The 20857-nt window shown below is 51.2% G+C and overlaps 1 protein-coding gene across 8 annotated transcripts in view; it reads right to left on the bottom strand.

The window, feature by feature from the left end:
* disc1 (DISC1 scaffold protein) overlaps positions 1-20857 on the bottom strand; it is a 215018-nt gene that overhangs the window by 38075 nt on the left and 156086 nt on the right. The gene's annotated exons all lie outside the window — the stretch shown is intronic.

Raw genomic sequence — 20857 nt, 5'->3', positions numbered from 1 at the left:
CTCACAGATTCAGTGACTCTTTGTCTCCCCCCCCCACCCCCCTTTCCCTGGGGCGCATGGGTGGTCGTTCCACTGGACAAATATGTGGAGATGAGCCAGGTATGAAAAGCCAAAAAATACCTTTTGTGGTCTCTTTGTGTCCATTACTGCTGCTTTCCCAGCCTGATGTCCCCGATGAAGTCCTCCGCCTCACTCGGCATGTTGAACTAGAACTCTTTGTTGTTATAAGTTACCCACAGTTTTGCCAGCTAAAGCATCCCAAACACTACTTTGTTCTTAAATAGAACTGCCTTGGCTCGGTTGAACTCAACCTGGCATTTGGTCAGATCGGCCCCAATGTCCTGGTATATACGAATCGTGTGGCCCTCCCATTTACTGGACCTCACGCTCTTCGCCCAGTTTAGGGCCCTCTCCTTGTCCTGGTATCTGTGGAGCTTTGCGATGATCACTCTTGGTGGTTCCCATGATTTGGGCCTCCGCCTGAGCGATCGGTGGGCTCTGTCCACTTCTGGGGGTTTGGAGAAGCTTTCTCCCCTGACCAATTTCCCCAGCATCCAAGCTACATAGTCCATTGGGTTCCTGCTCTGTACCGTCAGGCAGTCCAACGATCCTCAGATTCTGGCGGCAGTTCTCAACCTTCCTTTTGAGCATTCCCTGGGCCGCCACTAACATTGCCACTTCCGTCTATAGTGCGGCGATCCGGTCACCCTGATCAGTTACAGCTCTCTCCAGTCTCTTCCTGCGTCTCCAATTGTCTCTCTGTCTTTCCAAGATCTTTTTGAAGGGGACCAAAGCGATTCACCATGAGGTTCTCTTTGATGGAGTCCCTCAGCTTTAGATGCTCCTGTGCCAGGAGTTCCACCCATTGCTCCACTGGTGGCTGGGTCGGTGCTAGTGGTCACGTCGGTGATCCCTCCTGATCCGCCGTGCTCTGTCCAGCTTCACTCTGTTCAGCTTCAATTTTCGTGCCCGCCGTCTGTGACCTTCTCTCCTGGCTCTTATCACTCCTGCTGTCTTTTCTGTTTCTTGGCGGATTTGAGGGCATTTTACTTTTGAATGGCTGTTTGTTTTGTTTCGGGTGAGGGTAGGGATTCTTTTGTCAGTTTAGTGTCAATTTTTAGGTTCAAAGGGCCAAAGTTAACATTTCCTGAGGAGAGCCACCTGATGTGCGGCTGTTCAGTACATCAACATCACCCATCCTTAGTCATGACAGGACCAAGACAAGACGACTAAATCATTTACAGCTTGAACATATTCAAACAACCAATCTACCATGGTGAAGTGTGCTTGCAAATCCAAAGACAACAGGGAGTTTAGACTGCTACAGGATCATGGCAGCTCCCTTAGAATTTTTCACACAGTTTCAGAATTATCTTTTAATGGTTGCTCATGAGCTGTACATTGGTGGAGTGCAAGTCCTTGTGGTTTACAAAATATGTCTGGTTGATCTGGGGTGCGTGGGGTGCCATTTGTGAGCAGTAATTATACCTTGCACCTTCAGGATATCAGCCATCGTCACAAACTTGAGTGCCCACTCACTCTGAGTGGTGTCATCGCAGGCAAAGTTCATATGTGGCCAGCTCTGGTGAACAACCCATAAGGAACCGTAATAATGCATTTGTGTGTCACCAACTGAGAGATCTAGATTTCGTCTCCAGCAGACCCCGAAAGGACTTTGAGGCAAAAATGCTGAGTCTGGTAACAATGTTCCCTCTAAGTTTTCTTTGTTACATGTAGTTACACTTTAAACATTAAAGATTGCTGTCAGTCAGGATATGCATGCATCATAAAGGGAACATTGGCTATGAGAAAGCTGCATGTTGCACTGCAGGCTGTGCATCTTAGAGGGAACACATGATCATTTTGGCAGCTAGCGTCAAAGCCTGGCCACCAGCAAGCAGCTTTTCTTCCAAGATGCCTTGGTTCTGCCTCCTGGCAGTGCCATTCAGGAGGCTGTGCCAGGGATGGACCCTCCATGAAGCCCCATTGAAGAGGTTCCCTATACGTGGTTGGGGGGGGGGGGGGTTGTTCCAATGTTTGTTGGTGGAGGGTGGCCCAATCCTTATATGGAGGTAGGGAGGTGCTGCCATGCTTGCAAGCGGGTGAAAGGAGGCCCCTTGTGTGCACACGCGGAGAGTTGTTTTTTTTTGGGGGGGGGGATGCCCTGATGCTTGTGGGAAGGGGTAGAGGGGTGCCCCAGTGCTTATATGTGTAGGTGCCCCAGTGCTTGTGGGAGTGTTTCTTCTCAATGATGATCAGGGCGTCCTTTAAAGATAGCGTCTGGATCTCTATCAGGCCCCGCCCTCCCACAGTGACGGCAAAAACCACACCCCAAGGTTTTGTTTTGCACAGATTACACTAAAGTTTGGACAGAAAACTCAGCACTGCGCATAGAGGGAAAGATTCTGCCCAAACTCTCACATTCCTCCAGGATAACATTTCCCCCTGATGTTATTATTTTTCATTTAAGATTTTTAGAAATATATTTTGTTAGATCCTATATAACTTCCAGGAGTTGCTGGTATGGCACAACTGCTAAGCCTATTCCCTAACTGACAGGCTAATTAAGAGAGTTTTTTCAAATTAGTTTAAGAGTTTCATAAACTGCAACTTAAGTCTACTTCCTAGTTTTTTTGGCTTTGACTGGAATGAGACTTCTACTATATTCAGAGTATTTTTTTGCAAAAGGATCAGAAGCGTTGCTTTCTCTATTATTTCTGTGGATTGCAAAGGAAATTTGTTTGAGTGCCTGGTCCCTTTACACTTTATGCATAGATGCTCACATGCAGTAATTGAAAGGGGGTTGGTTGTGTGTGACTTATGCTGGAACCTCTGGGTTGCCGTGCAATTGCACAGCTTAGAAGAATCAAAAGGTCACAATTTCTGTAAAATTAAAAGTAATAATTATTACACTAAGAAAGACAGAGTGAGCTACAAGAAGCATGGGGCTGAATTCCCTAGGTCATTCTGTCAGATGGTAAACATATCCTAAGAAGGAGTCCAGCAAACTAAGTTGGAAAATAAACAAAACCTTGATGCACTGAGACCAGGGACTTTATGCTGAAAGAGCTGGAGGATACTTGAGTTTTACACCACTATTCTTGATCAACAAGGGGCAGAAAGGTCATTGGGAATAGGTGTGAGGTAACAGTCATCAGCCACAATCTGTCTGTATCCTCCTACACCTAGTAAGCCTGCTCCTGCTCCTAGTTCAAATGTTTGATTAACTGCTAAGGTTGCAGCTTGGGGATTTTTGGAGTCCATTTGTATGCACATCTTTATCAACAGTATAAGTAAACATATCCCACTCTTTAAAGCTAAGAAATAAGTTAATCGAACGTTCATAGATTATTTGGACAATATGATTTCTGATGCCAATTTAAAATCTGTATTTCATTAATTTATTTTCAGAGGCCATATAGTGGAAAAACATCTGTGTAATAAGCAAATAGCCCCGATAAACAGATTGCAAAGAAGACTCTTTAAGTAATACTTTTCAATGTATTCAGCATGCCTCTCTAATTATTTCAGTCCACAAACACAGAGGAATATGTCACCACAAAGATAACTATGTAATTTGTGTTTGGATGACCTATTACAACAGGTTAAATTTTAAAACAAAATATGAAAATATGTGATGAGATCTTAACAGCCAAAAATACTATTTACCCATTTGTTGGCCGAGATTTAATGGAAACGAAACAGAGACCCATGTTCTACTCTCTACCACCGGCTTATCTTTTGTTATATCCTCTTACCATTGAAGTGATTTCATCTTTAATCACTCAGCTAATCCTCCACTCCACCATTTTCCCTAACCTTCCTGTAAATCATATGCAGGAACATTGGATACGATTCTCAGGAAAGATTTTAAAATGTGGAAACAAGAAGGAACTGCTGCGAGGTTCCCGGCACTCAGCACAGCGAGGTCTGCAAGGCTATTCAACGTTAATTGGTCCACTTAACAAGGCCTCACGGGCTTCTTGCTGCAAGTGAAGGCTCGCCAGCTGATTCGCTGGCGCCGCACTCACCAGCCCCCCGCAACAAGGACGCACTTGCTCAACCAACCCTAGCCAACTCACAACAATGGCACCGAGGAGACCGGCCCCAAGGTTCGGCGAGGCAGACCTGGGGGAGGCTCCAAGACGTAATGGAGGCCAGGAGGGATGTCCTGTTCCCCCGGGGATCCCGGAGGGCGAGCCAGTGCTGCCTGGGATGAGGTGGCGGCGGCTGTAAGCTCCGGGAGTGTGTACCAGGAGGACTGGCCTCCAGGGCCAAAAAAAGGTCAACCACCCACACAGCACGAGGGAGAAGACACCAAGGCCCCCTCCCCAGATCTTTCCTGGCCCCACGCGAGAATCCACCCCCCAAACCCTCCATGCGGCCCCATACCCTCTCTTCACCCCCCCTTCCCTTTGACCCTTCCTTCACACAACCCCCCCCCCCCCGCCCAACACCACTGTGAACCACACGTGTGGCTAATTATGCCCTATCAGTGTCACCTCAGGAATAGCTCTCCCACAGCCGTCGGGAGTGGGCCCAGACTAACGGAAGCACACTGGATATAAGAATCCTCACCTCCTTCAAGGAGCAGGCCCTGGAGGTGACTGGGGTGGCCGAGGCCAGAGCAAACACCCATGCCGAGGCTAGCGAATCCGCAGAGGTGAGGAACCACTGTGCCCCCATCCGGAGGACCTGTCAAACATGGACCTTACTGACACACATTCTTCTCACTGACCACATGTTCATTCTCCCACAGGTCCTCCAGCCGACGGCACTGACCCCCTGGGTGGCCACCTCTCCAGCCTCCCAGGAGATCACCTGGGAGGGGCGCTTGGAAGAAGACATAATCAAGGTATCACAGCTGTCATCCCCACTCTCCACTAGCGCAGATACACTCATCTCGGTGGGAAACGTTAGTGGTCAGCTTTCTGGGGCACAATCTGGTGAGCATTAACAAAGAGTCATCGGACTCGAAACGTTAGCTCTTTTCTCTCCCTACAGATGCTGCCAGAACTGCTGAGAGTTTCCGGCATTTTCTCTTTCGTTTCAGACTCCAGCACCCGCAGTAATTTGCTTTTAACCGGGGTGGCAAGTCCAGTGCCCCCGAGCTCTTTGCCTGTGAACAAAAATGGCTACTCACCTCCTCAACCTCCCACAGAATCCCTTCTGCCAGGTTCACGTTTTTCAAAAGGAGTACTAATCAGCGCCAGCGTGACACTTGCTGGGGAGGCGCCAGATGAATTACAGGAAGCCGTTGGATATGGGGTGGCTTCTATTAATTGTATGGAAATAGGGCTTAAATGGTGATAATTGGTTTCTCACCATTCTACAGCAGGACCCCCGATTTTGCCTCTGGGAGCGGGCTAGTTGCATCACAAACTGTTTGCCGCCTTGTGCAGTTCTCTTGTTCGCCCTCTCCTTTTATTCATCAGCCTTATTTCGCTCGAGCGAGAGTGTAACGAGGCTGAAGAATCACGTCAATTGTATCATAAGATTTATATTGGTTATGGAAAAGGGCAAGGAACAATCCAGAGTAAGTATAATTAACTGGGAGTAAGCCCATTTGAATGGGGTGAGAATGAATCTGGCTTAAATCAAACAGGCAAACTATCTACCTAGGTGTGGCTCCCTTTACAAATCATTCCAATATATAACAGACTTGGAAATAGCTGGTTGTGAGGCAGGAGACAATCAGCAATTTCAAAAGGAAGTTCGATGAGCATCTGAAAAAATTAATTTGCACGGCCACAGGTATAGTGTGTGCAGGAATGGCAATGACTGGATTGCTCTGCAGAGATCCGGCATGGACTTGATAGGCTCAATGGCCTCCATCTGTGCTGTAATGAATCAAATGTTGGCAGGCAAAATGGTAGCTGAACAATGGACTGTCTTTAAAGAGGAGATAGTTCAGGCACAGATATATTTCCACAATGGGAAAAGGTAGGGCAAACAAGTCCAGAGCTCTCTGGACGAACAAAGCAGATTAATATGAATAAAAAAGTGTGTTTTTGACAGACATCAGGTGGATAATACAACCAAAAACCAAGCTGAATAGAGAAGGTTCAGAGGATAAGTGAAAAAGCAAAGAGAAGTAAAGAGCGAGTATGAAAACAGAATAAATGTAAATGTTGCCACAGTCCCAGAGGACCATAGGCTGATCTCCCCTTTTGAAACTGGTGGTTTGAGTCGGTACAGGAATTGAACCCGCGCTATTCGCTTGGACCCAATAAAACGGATGTTAGTGGCAATTGTTCACTGAATTCCCACTTCGGTGCATGGAGAGAAGGACTAGAAATGTTCGTAAGGGCAGAAACAAAAAGATAGAGAAGGCTTGGGCTGTAGCTGCAGCAGAAGGCAGCATGGCGGAGGTTTGGACCTCTGGCTTGTCGACCCAAAGCAGTCTATGGAGCAGCTGATACGCAGAAACAGGACTGCTTATAACCATGTACACATGTTCTGGTCGTGCCCTAAACTCTGGGTACTGGCAGGGATTCGCAGATGTCATGTCCTGGGATATACATTCCCAGAGGCAAAATCGGGGTCCTGCTGTAGAATGGTGAGAAACCAATTATCACCATTTAAGCCCTATTTCCATACAATTAATAGAAGCCACCCCATATCCAACGGCTTCCTGTGATTCATCTGGCGCCTCCCCAGCAAGTGTCACGCTGGCGCTGATTAGTACTCCTTTTGAAAAACGTGAACCTGGCAGAAGGGATTCTGTGGGAGGTTGAGGAGGTGAGTAGCCATTTTTGTTCACAGGCAAAGAGCTCGGGGGCACTGGACTTGCCACCCCGGTTAAAAGCAAATTACTGCGGGTGCTGGAGTCTGAAACGAAAGAGAAAATGCCGGAAACTCCACATCACAAACCAGCAGTCCAGCTGAGGTTATTCATGAAGGCCTCACTTGGAATATTGTGTCCAGTTCTGGTCACCTCATTATAGGAAGGATGTGGATGATTTGGAGAGGGTGCAGAGGAGATTTACCAGGATGCTGCCTGGACTGGAGGGCATGTCTTATGAAGAAAGGTTGAGGGAGCTAGGGCTTTTCTCATTGGAGTGAAGAAGGAAGAGAGGTGACTTGATAGAGGTGTACAAGATGATGAGGGGCATGGATAGAGTGGATAGCCAGAGATTTTCCTCCTGCTCAGCCAGCGCCTTCTCCACCTTCTGGATCGCCCGATCCTGGGCATCCAATTTATGCTCCAACTGCTCAACGACTCTTTTATCGGGTCCAAGCGGGTCCCGACTTTTTTTTTTAAACAAACAATTTAATTGAGGCAAGGCGAACTTGACTTTCTGTAGGCCAAGAAAGTTCGCCATGTCCGATAGCCATACCTCAGTCCTCGGGGGCTTTGAGTCCCTCCATGCTAACAGTATTCGTCGCCGGGCTACCAGGGAAGCAAAGTCCAGAACGTCGGCCTGTTTCTCTTCCTGGACTCCCGGGTCCTCTGAAAACCCAAATATTGCCACTTCAGGGCTCATTACCACCCCAGTTTTCAATACCCAGGACATGACATCTGCGAATCCCTGCCAGTACCCAGAGTTTAGGGCACAACCAGAACATGTGTACATGGTTATAAGCAGTCCTGTTTCTGCGTATCAGCTGCTCCATAGACTGCTTTGGGTCGACAAGCCAGAGGTCCAAACCTCCGCCATGCTGCCTTCTGCTGCAGCTACAGCCCAAGCCTTCTCTATCTTTTTGTTTCTGCCCTTACGAACATTTCTAGTCCTTCTCTCCATGCACCGAAGTGGGAATTCAGTGAACAATTGCCACTAACATCCGTTTTACAATTCAAATCAGGTAGAAAAATGGGAGAAAGGTCCAAAAGTCCGACCAGAGCGGGAGCCACTTACTCCTTCATAGCCGCCACCGGAAGTCCTGTTTGCCCATTTGAACACTGAGATCTGCAACAATGATGACAGCAGGCTAAGCCTGCAAAGCAGCAAGCTGAGTTTGTATGGCACCAAGCATGGATCTCATTACTTCAGTCTGAGCTTCCACTGCAGCACTGTTGCATGGTTTCCCCCAGTGCTCCATGTGAAGACAATCAATGGTCACCAGATGCCCTATCAAAGCTGACCCTATTAGTACAGTCATGAAGTTGGGCACCACTGCAAAAAATAAACTCCGAGCTCTACGTGATCTCCTTGTCAGATTGGAGATGGATTCTTCCACGTTCCTTGACAGAAGGCCATCTGGCAATGCACCAAGCATCTCATTGTATGTGTTCATCACCCTACTCCTGCAGGTAATCCCAATGAAGTCCTCACTTGAGATCCTGTAGCAGAACCCATCAGCAACCTTTGAGGAGCTGGCACACAGGCCAACTTTGTCCTCTGACCTGGCTACAGACCACTTGTGCCCGTTACGCACCACCTGCAAATTCTGACACTAATTTAACCTAGCTGGTAGATATAGTGCTAGTATCTAGGCTGGTGGCTGGGATTGTGATATTAAGTGACAGTGCCTCATCACTGACACAGGGTTGCTCTTCTTTTTTCCTCAATCCTACATTGAGGCTGTACAGTCGGATGTTCCAGGGTACCTGAAAGCATAACGACAGAAGAGGAAGAGGTGAGGGGAGTGGGTTAGGGAGGGAAGAAGATTGATGGTCACACCACCTTCACCTTTTACTTCATTCCACATCTCAGGATGAGGGTAATGAATGAATTGAAAGAAGGCATAAGGCAGACCCTGCCATCAGACTGGTTGAATAAGCAGCACCAATGCCATGGCTCATTAATGCTGTCCCATGATTCTAAACATTGTCTCCTTGAAGGGACTTATGGGAATGGTGCTACATGCTCTTGCGTCCTTCTGAATCTTCATGCTGTCATGGAGCACCTTCTGTGAGGACAGAATGTTGGTCATTGTGTTGCCCTTTGTTTTGTTAATGTTCCTGCCACATTTAAATAGCTGGAGCTATGTAGAGAAAGTAGGTGTGTGTGAAGCTGGCATGATTGGAAGGTGCCTGTGGGTGAATTAGAGTATGTGATGGTAAGGCATGAGTACTGAGCGCTGGTGGGTACTGAGCGCTGGTGAATACTGCTGGGTAAGTGATGTGCTACAGGGGTTGATGATGTGTTGAGTATGTAATGATAGAAAGGTGGGAGGGGGAACTCCCACACGGGGAGGTCAATGGGATAGCGGGGGTAGCCGGGGTCAGCAGGTGTCAGCTGACTTACGGGAGTGACATGGGGTGAGCAAAAAAGCTAGACAGGGGTCTGGGGGGGGGGGGGGGGGGGTTGCTGCTGCAGTGGCCGAAAGGGAATGGGACATAGAAGAGGTGGTCGGGACAGGGGTCCTCCGTCTGGGGGACTGGAGGGTGAGGGAGGCGTGGACACGGGACTGGCCCAGAGAAGGAGATGGCTAGTCGGCAGGGGGGTGGGGGTGGGGGAGAAAAGGGTTGCTGCTGCACTGGCCGAAAGGGAATGGGACATAGAAGAGGTGGTCGGGACGGGGGTCCCCCGTCTGGGGGGACTGGAGGGTGAGGGAGGCGTGGACACGGGACTGGCCCAGAGAAGGAGATGGCTAGTCGGCAGGGCGGGGGGGGGGGGGGGGGGGGGGGGTGAGAGCCCCTCCAATCCGGCTGATAACGTGGAACGTGAGGGGCCTGAATGGGCCGGTGAAGAGGGCTTGAGTGTTCGCGCACTTAAAGGGACTGAAGGCAGACGTGGTCATGCTCCAAGAGACACACCTGAAGGTGGCGGACCAGGTCAGGTTAAGAAAGGGATGGGTAGGACAGATATTCCATTCAGGACTGGACGTGAAGAATAGAGGGGTGACAATATTGGTGGGAAAACGGGTGTTATTTGAGGCCAAGACTATTGTAGTGGGCAATGGAGGGCGATATGTAATGGTGAGTGGTAGGTTGCAAGGGACGCGGGTGGTGTTGGTAAACGTATACGCCCCGAACTGGGATGATGCAGGATTCATGAAGCGCATGTTGGGGCGCATTCCGGACCTGGAGATAGGAGGCCTGATAATGGGAGGGGACTTCAATACAGTGTTGGATCCAGCACTGGACCGCTCCAAATCAAGGACTGGAAAGAGGCCGGCGGTGGCCAAGGTGCTCAGGGGGTTTATGGATCAGATGGGGGGAGTAGACCCATGGCGGTTTGCAAGGCCGCAGGCCAGGGAATTTTCTTTCTTCTCCCATGTACACAAAGCCTACTCCCGGATAGATGTTTTTGTTCTGTGCAGGGGCGCTCATCCCGAGGGTGGAGGGGATGGAGTATTCGGCCATAGCCATTTCGGACCATGCCCCGCACTGGGTGGAACTGGGAGAGGAGAGGGACCAATGCCCGCTGTGGCGGCTGGACGTGGGACTGCTGGCGGACGAGGTGGTGTGTGGGAAGGTGAGGGGGTGTATCGAAATGTACTTGGAGGCCAATGACAACGGGGAGGTGCGGGTGGGGGTGGTATGGGAGGCGTTGAAGGCGGTGATCAGGGGAGAGCTAATCTCCATTAGGGCTCATAGGGAGAAGATAGAGGGCATGGAAAGGGAGAGGTTAGTGGGGGAGATTTTGAGAGTGGAGAGGAGATACGCAGAGGCCCCGGAGGAAAGATTACTTGGGGAAAGACGACGGCTCCAGACGGAGTTTGACCTGTTGACCACAGGAAAGGCGGAGACACAGTGGAGGAAAGCGCAGGGGGTAATCTACGAGCATGGGGAAAAGGCTAGTCGGATGCTGGCACACCAGCTCCGTAAGAGGATGGCAGCGAGGGAAATAGGGGGAGTCAAGGATGGAAGGGGAGCCACGGTTCGGAGTGCGACGAAAATAAACAAGGTATTTAAGGCCTTCTATGAAGAGCTGTACAGATCCCAGCCCCCAGCGGGGGAAGAGGGGATGAGACGATTCCTAGACCAACTGAGATTCCCGAGGGTGGAAGAGCAGGAGGTGGCTGGCTTGGGGGCACCAATTGGGTTGGAGGAGCTGAGCAAGGGTTTGGGGAGTATGCAGGCGGGGAAGGGCCCCGGGACCGGATGGGTTCCCGGTGGAGTTCTACAGGAAGTATGTAAACCTGTTGGCCCTGTTACTAGTGAGGACCTTTAATGAGGCAAGAGAGGAGGGGACCCTGCCCCCGACAATGTCGGAAGCGACAATTTCTTTGATCTTAAAGCGGGACAAGGACCCAATGTGGATCGTACAGGCCGATCTCACTCCTCAATGTGGATGCAAAGTTGCTGGCAAAAGTGCTGGCCACGAGGATCAAGGACTGTGACCCGGGGGTGATCCATGAAGACCAGACGGGATTTGTAAAGGGCAGGCAACTAAACACAAACGTGCGGCGTCTTTTTTTTAAACGTGATGATGATGCCATCGGAGGAAGGAGAGGCGGAGATAGTGGCAGCTATGGACGCGGAGAAGGCCTTTGACCGAGTAGAGTGGGAGTACCTCTGGGAGGCGCTGCGTAGGTTTGGGTTCGGGGGAGGGTTTATTAGTTGGGTTAAGCTCCTTTACAGAGCCCCGGTGGCGAGTGTAGTGACGAACCGGCGGAGGTCGGAGTACTTTCGACTGTACCGAGGGACGAGACAGGGGTGCCCCCTGTCCCCCCTGCTGTTCGCATTGGCGATCGAACCATTGGCCATGTCATTGAGGGAGTCTAATAAATGGAGGGGGGTGGTCCGAGGGGGAGAAGAGCATAGGTTGTCGCTATATGCGGATGACCTGTTGCTGTACGTGGCGGACCCAATGAAGGGGATGGTGGAGGTCATGCAGACTCTGAGGGAGTTTGGGGAGTTTTCGGGCTATAAGCTCAATGTAGGGAAGAGTGAGCTCTTCGTATTACAGGCAGGGGACCAGGAAAGAGGGATAGGGGACCTACCGCTGAGGAGGGCGGAGGGGAGCTTTCGGTACCTGGGGATCCAGATAGCCACGAGTTGAGGGGCCCTACATAAACTGAACCTGACGAGATTGGTGGAGCAAATGGAGGGGGACTTCAAAAGATGGGACATGTTACCGCTCTCGCTGGCGGGTAGAGTGCAGTCGGTCAAAACGGTGGTCTTTCCGAGGTTTCTGTTTGTGTTTCAGTGCCTCCCTATCGTGATCACCAAGGCCTTTTTTAAGAGAGTAGATAGGAGTATTATGGGGTTTGTGTGGGCGAATAAGACCCCGAGGGTAAGGAGAGGGTTCCTGGAACACAGTAGGGACCGAGGAGGGTTGGCGCTACCAAATCTAGGGAGCTACTACTGGGCAGCAAATGTGGCGATGATCTGCAAGTGGGTTATGGAGGGAGAGGGGGGCCGGGTGCGGCGATGACCAACTGAGTCGCACGTTTCGGCAGCTCCCTGTGAAACGGACTTTTGGGCTCTTGATAGGAGCCCCAACGGCAATTTTAACGGCTGAAAACACCGTGCGGTAAACCAGAAGGGTGTTCCCCCTGGACACGGATGGAAAAAGGAGAGGAAAGTGGCCGGATTGCAGCGGATCCTTTGGAACAACGGCAAGGAAGGCAAGCAGAAACCAAGATGGCGTCGGAAGGTGGCAGTTTCATATGGGGCCCTGAACAACAAGAGTTTTTGAAACGCTGCGTGGAGGAGATAAAAAAGGAAATGAAGAAAGAGTTGTTGGCCCCGATATTACAGGCGATTGAAGGGCTGAAAGAGGAACAAAAGACCCAGGAGCAGGAGCTTCGGGTCGTGAAGGCGAAAGCAGCAGAGAATGAAAACGATATACAGGGCCTGGTGGTGAAGTCGGAAATACAGGAGGCACACCAGAAACGATCTGTGGAGAGGTTGGAGGCACTGGAAAATAACGCAAGGAGGAACAACTTGAGGATTCTTGGCCTTCCTGAAGGTGTGGAGGGGGCGGACGTCGGGGCATATGTGAGCACGATGCTGCACTCGTTAATGGGAGTGGAGGCCCCGACGGGTCCGTTGGAGGTGGAGGGAGCATACCGAGTTATGGTGCGAGGATCGAGAGCAGGAGAAGCTCCCAGAGCCACAGTGGTGAGATTTCTCCGTTTTAAGGATAGAGAAATGGTCCTTAGATGGGCGAAGAAAACTCGGTGTAGTAAATGGGAGAACGCGGTGATCCGCGTCTATCAAGATTGGAGTGCGGAGGTGGCGAGAAGGAGGGCGAGCTTTAATCGGGCCAAAGCGGTACTTCACAAAAAAAAGATAAAGTTTGGAATGCTGCAACCGGCAAGACTGTGGGTCACATATCAAGGGAGGCACCACTACTTTGAGACGGCGGATGAAGCGTGGACTTTTATTGTAGAAGAAAAATTGGAATGATTGGACTACGAAAATGAACGTTTGGACAAAGTGGTGGGACGAGTGGGGGGGGGGCGAAGAGGGATTGTATGATTAATCCTGCGGTATGGTAACTTTTCTTTCTCCCACAGGTGGTGATGGGGGGAGGTGGGGAGGGAGAGGAGATGGGGCGTTGGCCATGGGAGGCGGGGCCGAGGGAGAGGCGCGGGCTTGGTTCCCGCGCTATGATAATTATGGCGGGAATAGAGAAGCAGGAAGGAGGGGGCGCCGCACGGGGCGAGCCGTGATCACGGGGGGAAGCCGAGGTCAGCCAGAGTTTGCTGACTTCTGGGAGCAACATGGGGGGAGTAATTACGCTAGCGGGGGGTCTAGCGGGGGGGGGGGGGGGGGGGGGGGGGGGAATTACTGGGTTGCTGCTGCTGGGGAAAGGGGGGAGTGGGTACGGGAAAGGATGGGCGGGGGGGCACCGTCTGGGAGAAATACAGCTGCGTGGGAACTGGGCGAGAAGCTGGAAAAAGATGATGGCTAACCGGCAAGGGGGGGGGTGGGAAGCCCCCCAACTCGGCTGATCACGTGGAACGTGAGGGGGCTTAACGGGCCGATAAAGAGGGCACGAGTACTCGCACACCTTAAGAAACTTAAAGCAGATGTGGTCATGTTACAGGAAACGCACCTGAAACTGATAGATCAGGTTAGGTTGCGCAAAGGATGGGTAGGGCAGGTGTTCCATTCGGGGCTGGATGCGAAAAACAGGGGGGTGGCTATATTAGTGGGGAAGCGGGTAATGTTCGAGGCAAAGACTATAGTGGCGGATAACGGGGGCAGATACGTGATGGTGAGTGGCAAATTACAGGGAGAGATGGTGGTGTTGGTAAACGTGTATGTCCCGAATTGGGACGATGCCAATTTTATGAGGCGAATGCTAGGACGCATCCCAGACCTAGAGACCGGAAAGCTGATAATGGGGGGAGACTTTAACACGGTGTTGGAACCAAGGCTGGATAGGTCGAAGTCCAGGACTGGTAGGAGGCCGGCAGCAGCCAAGGTGCTTAAGGATTTTATGGAGCAGATGGGAGGGGTGGACCCGTGGAGATTCAGTAGACCTAGGAGTAAGGAGTTCTCGTTTTTCTCCTATGTCCATAAAGTCTATTCACGCATAGACTTTTTTGTGTTGGGTAGGGCATTGATCCCGAGGGTGAGGGGAACGGAATATACGGCTATAGCCATTTCGGATCATGCCCCACACTGGGTAGACTTGGAGATAGGGGAGGAAACAAGAGGGCGTCCACCCTGGAGAATGGACATGGGACTAATGGCGGATGAGGGGGTGTGCTTAAGGGTGAGGGGATGCATTGAAAAGTACTTGGAACTCAATGACAATGGGGAGGTTCAGGTGGGAGTGGTCTGGGAGGCGTTGAAGGCGGTGGTTAGGGGGGAGCTGATATCAATAAGGACACATAAAGGGAAGCAGGAGAGTAAGGAACGGGAGCGGTTGTTGCAAGAACTTTTGAGGGTGGACAGTATGCGGAAGCACCGGAGGAGGGACTGTATAGGGAAAGGCAAAGGCTGCATGTGGAATTTGACTTGCTGACCACAGGCACTGCAGAGGCACAATGGAGGAAGGCGCAGGGTGTACAGTATGAATATGGAGAGAAGGCGAGCAGATTGCTGGCACACCAATTGAGGAAAAGGGGAGCAGCGAGGGAAATAGGGGGGGTGAGAGACGAAGATGGAGAGACGGAGCGGGGAGCGGAGAGAGTGAATGAAGTGTTTAAGACATTTTATAAAAAATTGTATGAAGCTCAACCCCCGGATGGGAGGGAGAGAATGATGGAGTTTTTGGATCGGCTGGAAATTCCCAAGGTGGAAGAGCAGGAAAGGATGGGATTGGGAGCACAGATCACGGTAGAAGAAGTGGTGAAAGGAATTAGGAACATGCAGACGGGAAAGGCCCCGGGGACCGGACGGATTCCCAGTTGAATTTTACAGAAAATATTTGGACTTGCTCGCCCCGCTACTGACGAGGACCTTTAACGAGGCAAAGGAAAGGGGACAACTGCCCCCGACTATGTCAGAAGCAACGATATCGCTTCTTTTAAAGAAGGAAAAGGATCCGCTACAATGCGGGTCCTACAGACCAATCTCCCTCCTCAATGTAGATGCCAAGGTCTTGGCCAAGGTAATGGCAATGAGAATAGAGGAATGTGTCCCGGGGGTGGTTCATGAGGACCAAACTGGGTTTGTGAAGGGGAGACAGCTGAACACGAACATACGGAGGTTGTTAGGGGTAATGATGATGGCCCCACCAGAGGGTGAAACGGAGATAGTAGTGGCGATGGATGCCGAGAAAGCATTTGATAGAGTGGAGTGGGATTATCTGTGGGAGGTGTTGAGGAGATTTGGGTTCGGAGAGGGGTATGTTAGATGGGTGCAGCTGTTGTATAGGGCCCCAGTGGCGAGTGTGGTCACGAATGGACGGGGATCGGCATATTTTCGGCTCCATAGAGGGACAAGGCAGGGATGTCCTCTGTCCCCATTTTGCACTGGCGATTGAGCCCCTGGCGATAGCGCTGAGAGGTTCCAAGGGATGGAGGGGAATACTTAGGGGAGGAGAAGAACACCGGGTATCTTTATATGCGGATGATCTGCTACTATATGTGGCGGATCCAGCGGAGGGGATGCCAGAAATAATGCGGATACTTGGGGAGTTTGGGGATTTTTCAGGGTATAAATTGAACATGGGGAAGAGTGAGCTGTTTGTGGTGCATCCAGGGGAGCAGAGTAGAGAAATAGAAGACCTACCGTTGAGGAAGGTAACAAGAGACTTTCGTTACCTGGGGATCCAGATCGCTAAGAATTGGGGCACATTGCACAGGCTAAATTTGACGCGGTTGGTGGAACAGATGGAGGAAGATTTCAAGAGATGGGATATGGTAGCATTGTCAATGGCAGGGAGGGTGCAGGCGGTTAAGATGGTGGTCCTCCCGAGATTCCTCTTTGTGTTTCAGTGTCTCCCGGTGGTGATCACGAAGGCTTTTTTCAAAAGGATAGAAAAGAGTATCATGGGTTTTGTTTGGGCCGGGAAGACTCCGAGAGTGAGGAAGGGATTCTTACAGCGTAGTAGGGATAGGGGGGGGCTGGCACTACCGAGCCTAAGTGAGTATTATTGGACCGCTAATATTTCAATGGTGAGTAAGTGGATGGGAGAGGAGGAAGGAGCGGCGTGGAAGAGATTAGAGAGGGCATCCTGTAGGGGGACCAGCCTGCAGGCTATGGTGACAGCCCCATTGCCGTTCTCACCAAGGAACTATACCACGAGTCCGGTGGTGGTAGCTACACTGAAGATTTGGGGACAGTGGAGACAACATAGGGGAAAGACCGGAGCACTGGGGGGGTCCCCGATAAGAAACAACCATAGGTTTGCCCCGGGGGGAATGGATGGGGGATATGGAATGTGGCAAAGAGCAGGTATAACGCAATTGAAAGATCTATTTGTGGATGGGAAGTTTGCGAGTCTGGGAGCGCTGACCGAGAAATATGGGTTGCCCCAAGGGAATGCATTCAGGTACATGCAATTGAGGGCTTTTGCGAGGCAACAGGTGAGGGAATTCCCGCAGCTCCCGACACAAGAGGTGCAGGACAGAGTCATCTCAAAGAAATGGGTGGGGGACGGTAAGGTGTCGGATATATATAGGGAAATGAGAGACGAAGGGGAGACTATGATGGACGAACTAAAAGGGAAATGGGAAGAAGAGCTAGGGGAGGAGATTGAGGAGGGGATGTGGGCAGATGCCCTAAACAGGGTAAACTCGTCGTCCTCGTGCGCCAGGCTAAGCCTGATTCAGTTTAAGGTATTACACAGGGCACATATGACTGGAACACGGCTCAGTAAATTTTTTGGGGTGGAGGATAGGTGTGCGAGGTGCTCGAGAAGCCCAGCGAATCATACCCATATGTTTTGGTCATGCCCGGCACTACAGGGGTTTTGGATGGGGGTGACAAAGGTGCTTTCGAAAGTGGTAGGAGTCCGGGTCGAACCAAGCTGGGGGTTGGCTATATTTGGGGTTGCACGAGAGCCGGGAGTGCAGGAGGCGAAAGAGGCCGATGTTTTGGCCTTTGCGTCCCTAGTAGCCCGGCGCAGAATATTGCTAATGTGGAGAGAAGCCAAGCCCCCGGGGGTGGAGACCTGGATAAATGATATGGTGGGGTTCATAAAGTTAGAGCGGATTAAGTTCGTCCTAAGGGGGTCGGCTCAAGGGTTTACTAGGCGGTGGCAACCGTTCGTCGAATATCTTGCGGAAAGATAGATAGGGGAGAACAAAGAAGGCAGCAGCAGCGGCCCAGGACTTGGGGGGGGGGGGGGGGGGGGGGGGGGGGGGGTGGCCTGAGACAAGGCAGTTGCCAATTAGGGCTAGTTTTTATTTTTTGTTATTTAATATTTATTTATTTGTTGTTGTTTTTGTTTAAATTTAAAAAGGTCATTATTATCTGTATTGTTACAATGTTGTGTAAAGGATGCACAATGTACTGTGTTGGTTGACCAAAAATTTTCAATAAAATATTATTTTTTAAAAAAAAATGGAGGGAGAGGGGGCGGCATGGAAGAGGATGGAGATGGCGTCCTGCAAAAGAACGAGCCTGGGGACGTTGGTGACGGCACCGCTGCCGCTCCCGCCGACAAAGTATACCACGAGCCCGGTGGTGGCGGCATCGTTAAGTATCTGGGGCCAGTGGAGACGGCACCGGGGCGCAATGGGAGCACCGGTATGGTCCCCGATCAGAGGTAACCACCGGTTTGTTCTGGGGAAGATGGACGGGGGGTTCCAGAGCTGGCATTGGGCGGAGATTAGAAGAATGGGGGACCTGTTCATTGACGGGACGTTTGTGAACTTAGGGGCACTGGAGGAGAGGTTCGAGTTACCCCCGGGAAATGCCTTTTGATATATGCAGGTGAGGGCTTTTGTGAGGAGACAGGTGAGCGAATTCCCGTTGCTCCCGAAGAAATTCAATACAGGGTGATCTGGGGTGCATGGGTCGGGGAAGGCAAGGTGTCGGCAATACACCAGGAGATGAAAGAGGGGGAAGCGCTGGTAGAAGAGTTGAAGGGTAAATGGGAGGAGGAGCTGGGGGAGGAGATCGAGGAAGGTCTGTGGGCTGATGCCCCGGGTAGGGTTAATTCCTTCTCGTGTGCCAGGCTCAGCCTGATACAATTTAAGGTGGTACACAGAGCTCACTTGACGGGGGCGAGGTTGAGTAGGTTCTTTGGGGTAGAGGACAGATGTGGAAGGTGCTCAGGGAGCCCGGCGAACCATGTCCATATGTTTTGGTCATGCCCGGCACTGGAGGGGTTCTGGAGAGGAGTGGCGGGAGCAATATCTCAGGTGGTGAAAGTCCGCGTCAAGCCAAGCTGGGGGCTATCAATATTCGGAGTAGTGGACGAACCGGGAGTGCAGCAGGCGAAAGAGGCCGGTATTCTGGCCTTTGCGTCCCTAGTAGCCCGGCGAAGGATCTTGCTAATGTGGAAGGAGGCGAAGCCCCCCAGCATGGAGGCCTGGATAAACGATATGGCTGGGTTCATAAAGTTGGAGAGGATTAAGTTCGCCTTGAGAGGGTCTGCGCAGGGGTTCTACAGGCGGTGGCAACCGTTCCTAGACTATCTCACAGATCGTTAGAGGAAGGTCGGTCAGCAGCAGCAGCAACCTGGGAGGGGGGGGGGCGGTGGATGAGCAAGAGACAACATGAAGAGTCGGGGAAACTGGCATGTACGGGAGAGAGCCAGTGTACAAAGCTATGTAAATATACTATTTTGCCATGTATATATCTTGCTCCGCCTGATTTCTCGTTTCTTTTTTTTTTGTTACGGGGGGGGGGGGGGGGGGGTTATCGTTTGTAAGGGAGAAAAACTGTGTTAAAAACTTTAATAAATATATATATTTTTTTTAAAGTGTATGTAATCATATTTCAGAATACATTCATTAGCCTTGACGATTGTGTCCAAGGTAATTTTAATGCTTGCAGCACTGCTGATAAGACATTCCCTTCCTTGGTCAATTGCTCCCACTCGCTTTGAACTCTGCAGCTGCAGAAACACGGACTCTCTTCTCGACTCCATCTGAGTGCCTTCATTGCAGCAGCACTAAATCTTGGAGGGCCCTTGTTTGCCTGATGTGACTATTATCTTCACCTTCAGTGTTTCAAAGGGCAAAGTTTTCAGGCGAGCGTACACCATCCAGAGATCCTGAGTGTAGCCTATTTCCCGCCGACCCTCAGCCCACTGCCATTTCACGCTCAATTGAGCTCTGATTGGCAGTAGAGGGACTTTCATCCGCTTTTGGAAGGTAGTCCTGTCATGGAGACATGTCGGCCAATCAGATTGGCTGACAGCTCTCCAACCCTTCCAGGATCATGGCTATGGAGGACAGAAGAAGTACTGGAGTATTCTGCCTGGAACAAAGTCCTGGGACCATTCTTAAGGTGAGTCCAGAGGGCAGCAGGGTAGGGAATCCTGGAGGGAATCCCATCCATGCAATTTTACTCTTATTCCTCGACCACTTCAGAACCTGATATATATTTTTCGATTGTAAAATTGTGCCCAAAGTTCTTTCAAACAAACAGCTTTCAATTCAATTATGCAGCTTCCCTTTAAGAAAGACAGATAGCTTTTAAAAACTGAATCCTGGGTGATTGGGAGGTCGGGCAATCATGACGTTGGGGGGTGGGCTGGGTAGATTGGGAGGAAGGGCCGGTGTTCCTAGGTCCTGGAGGGGAGGGCGCCCAAATCTGAAGTGGCCTTTTTGTCCAATTTCCCACCCTGCTCTGTGCCCACCAGCCTAAACGTTGAGACTGGGTGGGAAAAGGCTCCTAAGTGGCCATAAAGTCATCACTGAAGCGCTTTAATAGGGTAAAGGGAGGGTGGGAGGGTTTCCCACCCGAGGCCCTGCCTGCTCCAACGTGAAATTGTGTCGGAGTCAGAACAGAATTGATGCATGCAATTTTACACTCCGCCCCACCAACTCAGAACCCGGCTGCGTACCTCGCAGAGTGTGCCGCGCTACGTATCGACGGCCGCAGGACGTTGCCTGAGGCCCGCCCCCGATGCTCCGCCCCTGACCGGCCGAGTTCTCGGTCTCACGTGTGGTACACGTGGTCTCAACCGTAGGGAAGTCGACGTGGCAGCCGCAGACTCAGTCCAGCTCCGCCACTGTCGGGAGACGGGCGATCCACGGGCAGGGGGGACATTATTCGGGGCCGGGGCGCGCGAGCCGGCCAAATGGGGGGGGGGGTGACTATTTCACAGGCCGGGTCCACCAGTGGCCGGCGCCACGCAGCACATGCATGGCCACGGACCCGGCAATTCTGCAGAGTGTATCGGCAGCTAGAGCCGGGTGCTCTATGCTGCCTTCCTGCTAGCCCCCAGCAAAACGGGGAATCGGTGGTCGTTTTGCGCCCACTGTTCCCACGCCGGCGTCAGGACACCGCCCCAGAATCGGAGAATCCTGACTGAGGGGGAAGATTTCTTTCAGGCTCCAGCAGCAAGCTCTAGATTCGTATCCTTGGGCCCTATATCACTGACATGTGTCCAGGCAAGAGTTGTTCCTGGGACCATTACAGAAAAGGAATTCCACTTGGATC

The sequence above is a fragment of the Scyliorhinus torazame genome, chromosome 4 (genome assembly GCF_047496885.1).
Source record: "Scyliorhinus torazame isolate Kashiwa2021f chromosome 4, sScyTor2.1, whole genome shotgun sequence".
Lineage (NCBI taxonomy): Eukaryota > Metazoa > Chordata > Chondrichthyes > Carcharhiniformes > Scyliorhinidae > Scyliorhinus > Scyliorhinus torazame.
Note: the sequence above shows the minus strand (reverse complement) of the source record. Positions and strands in the feature narration are given on the sequence as shown.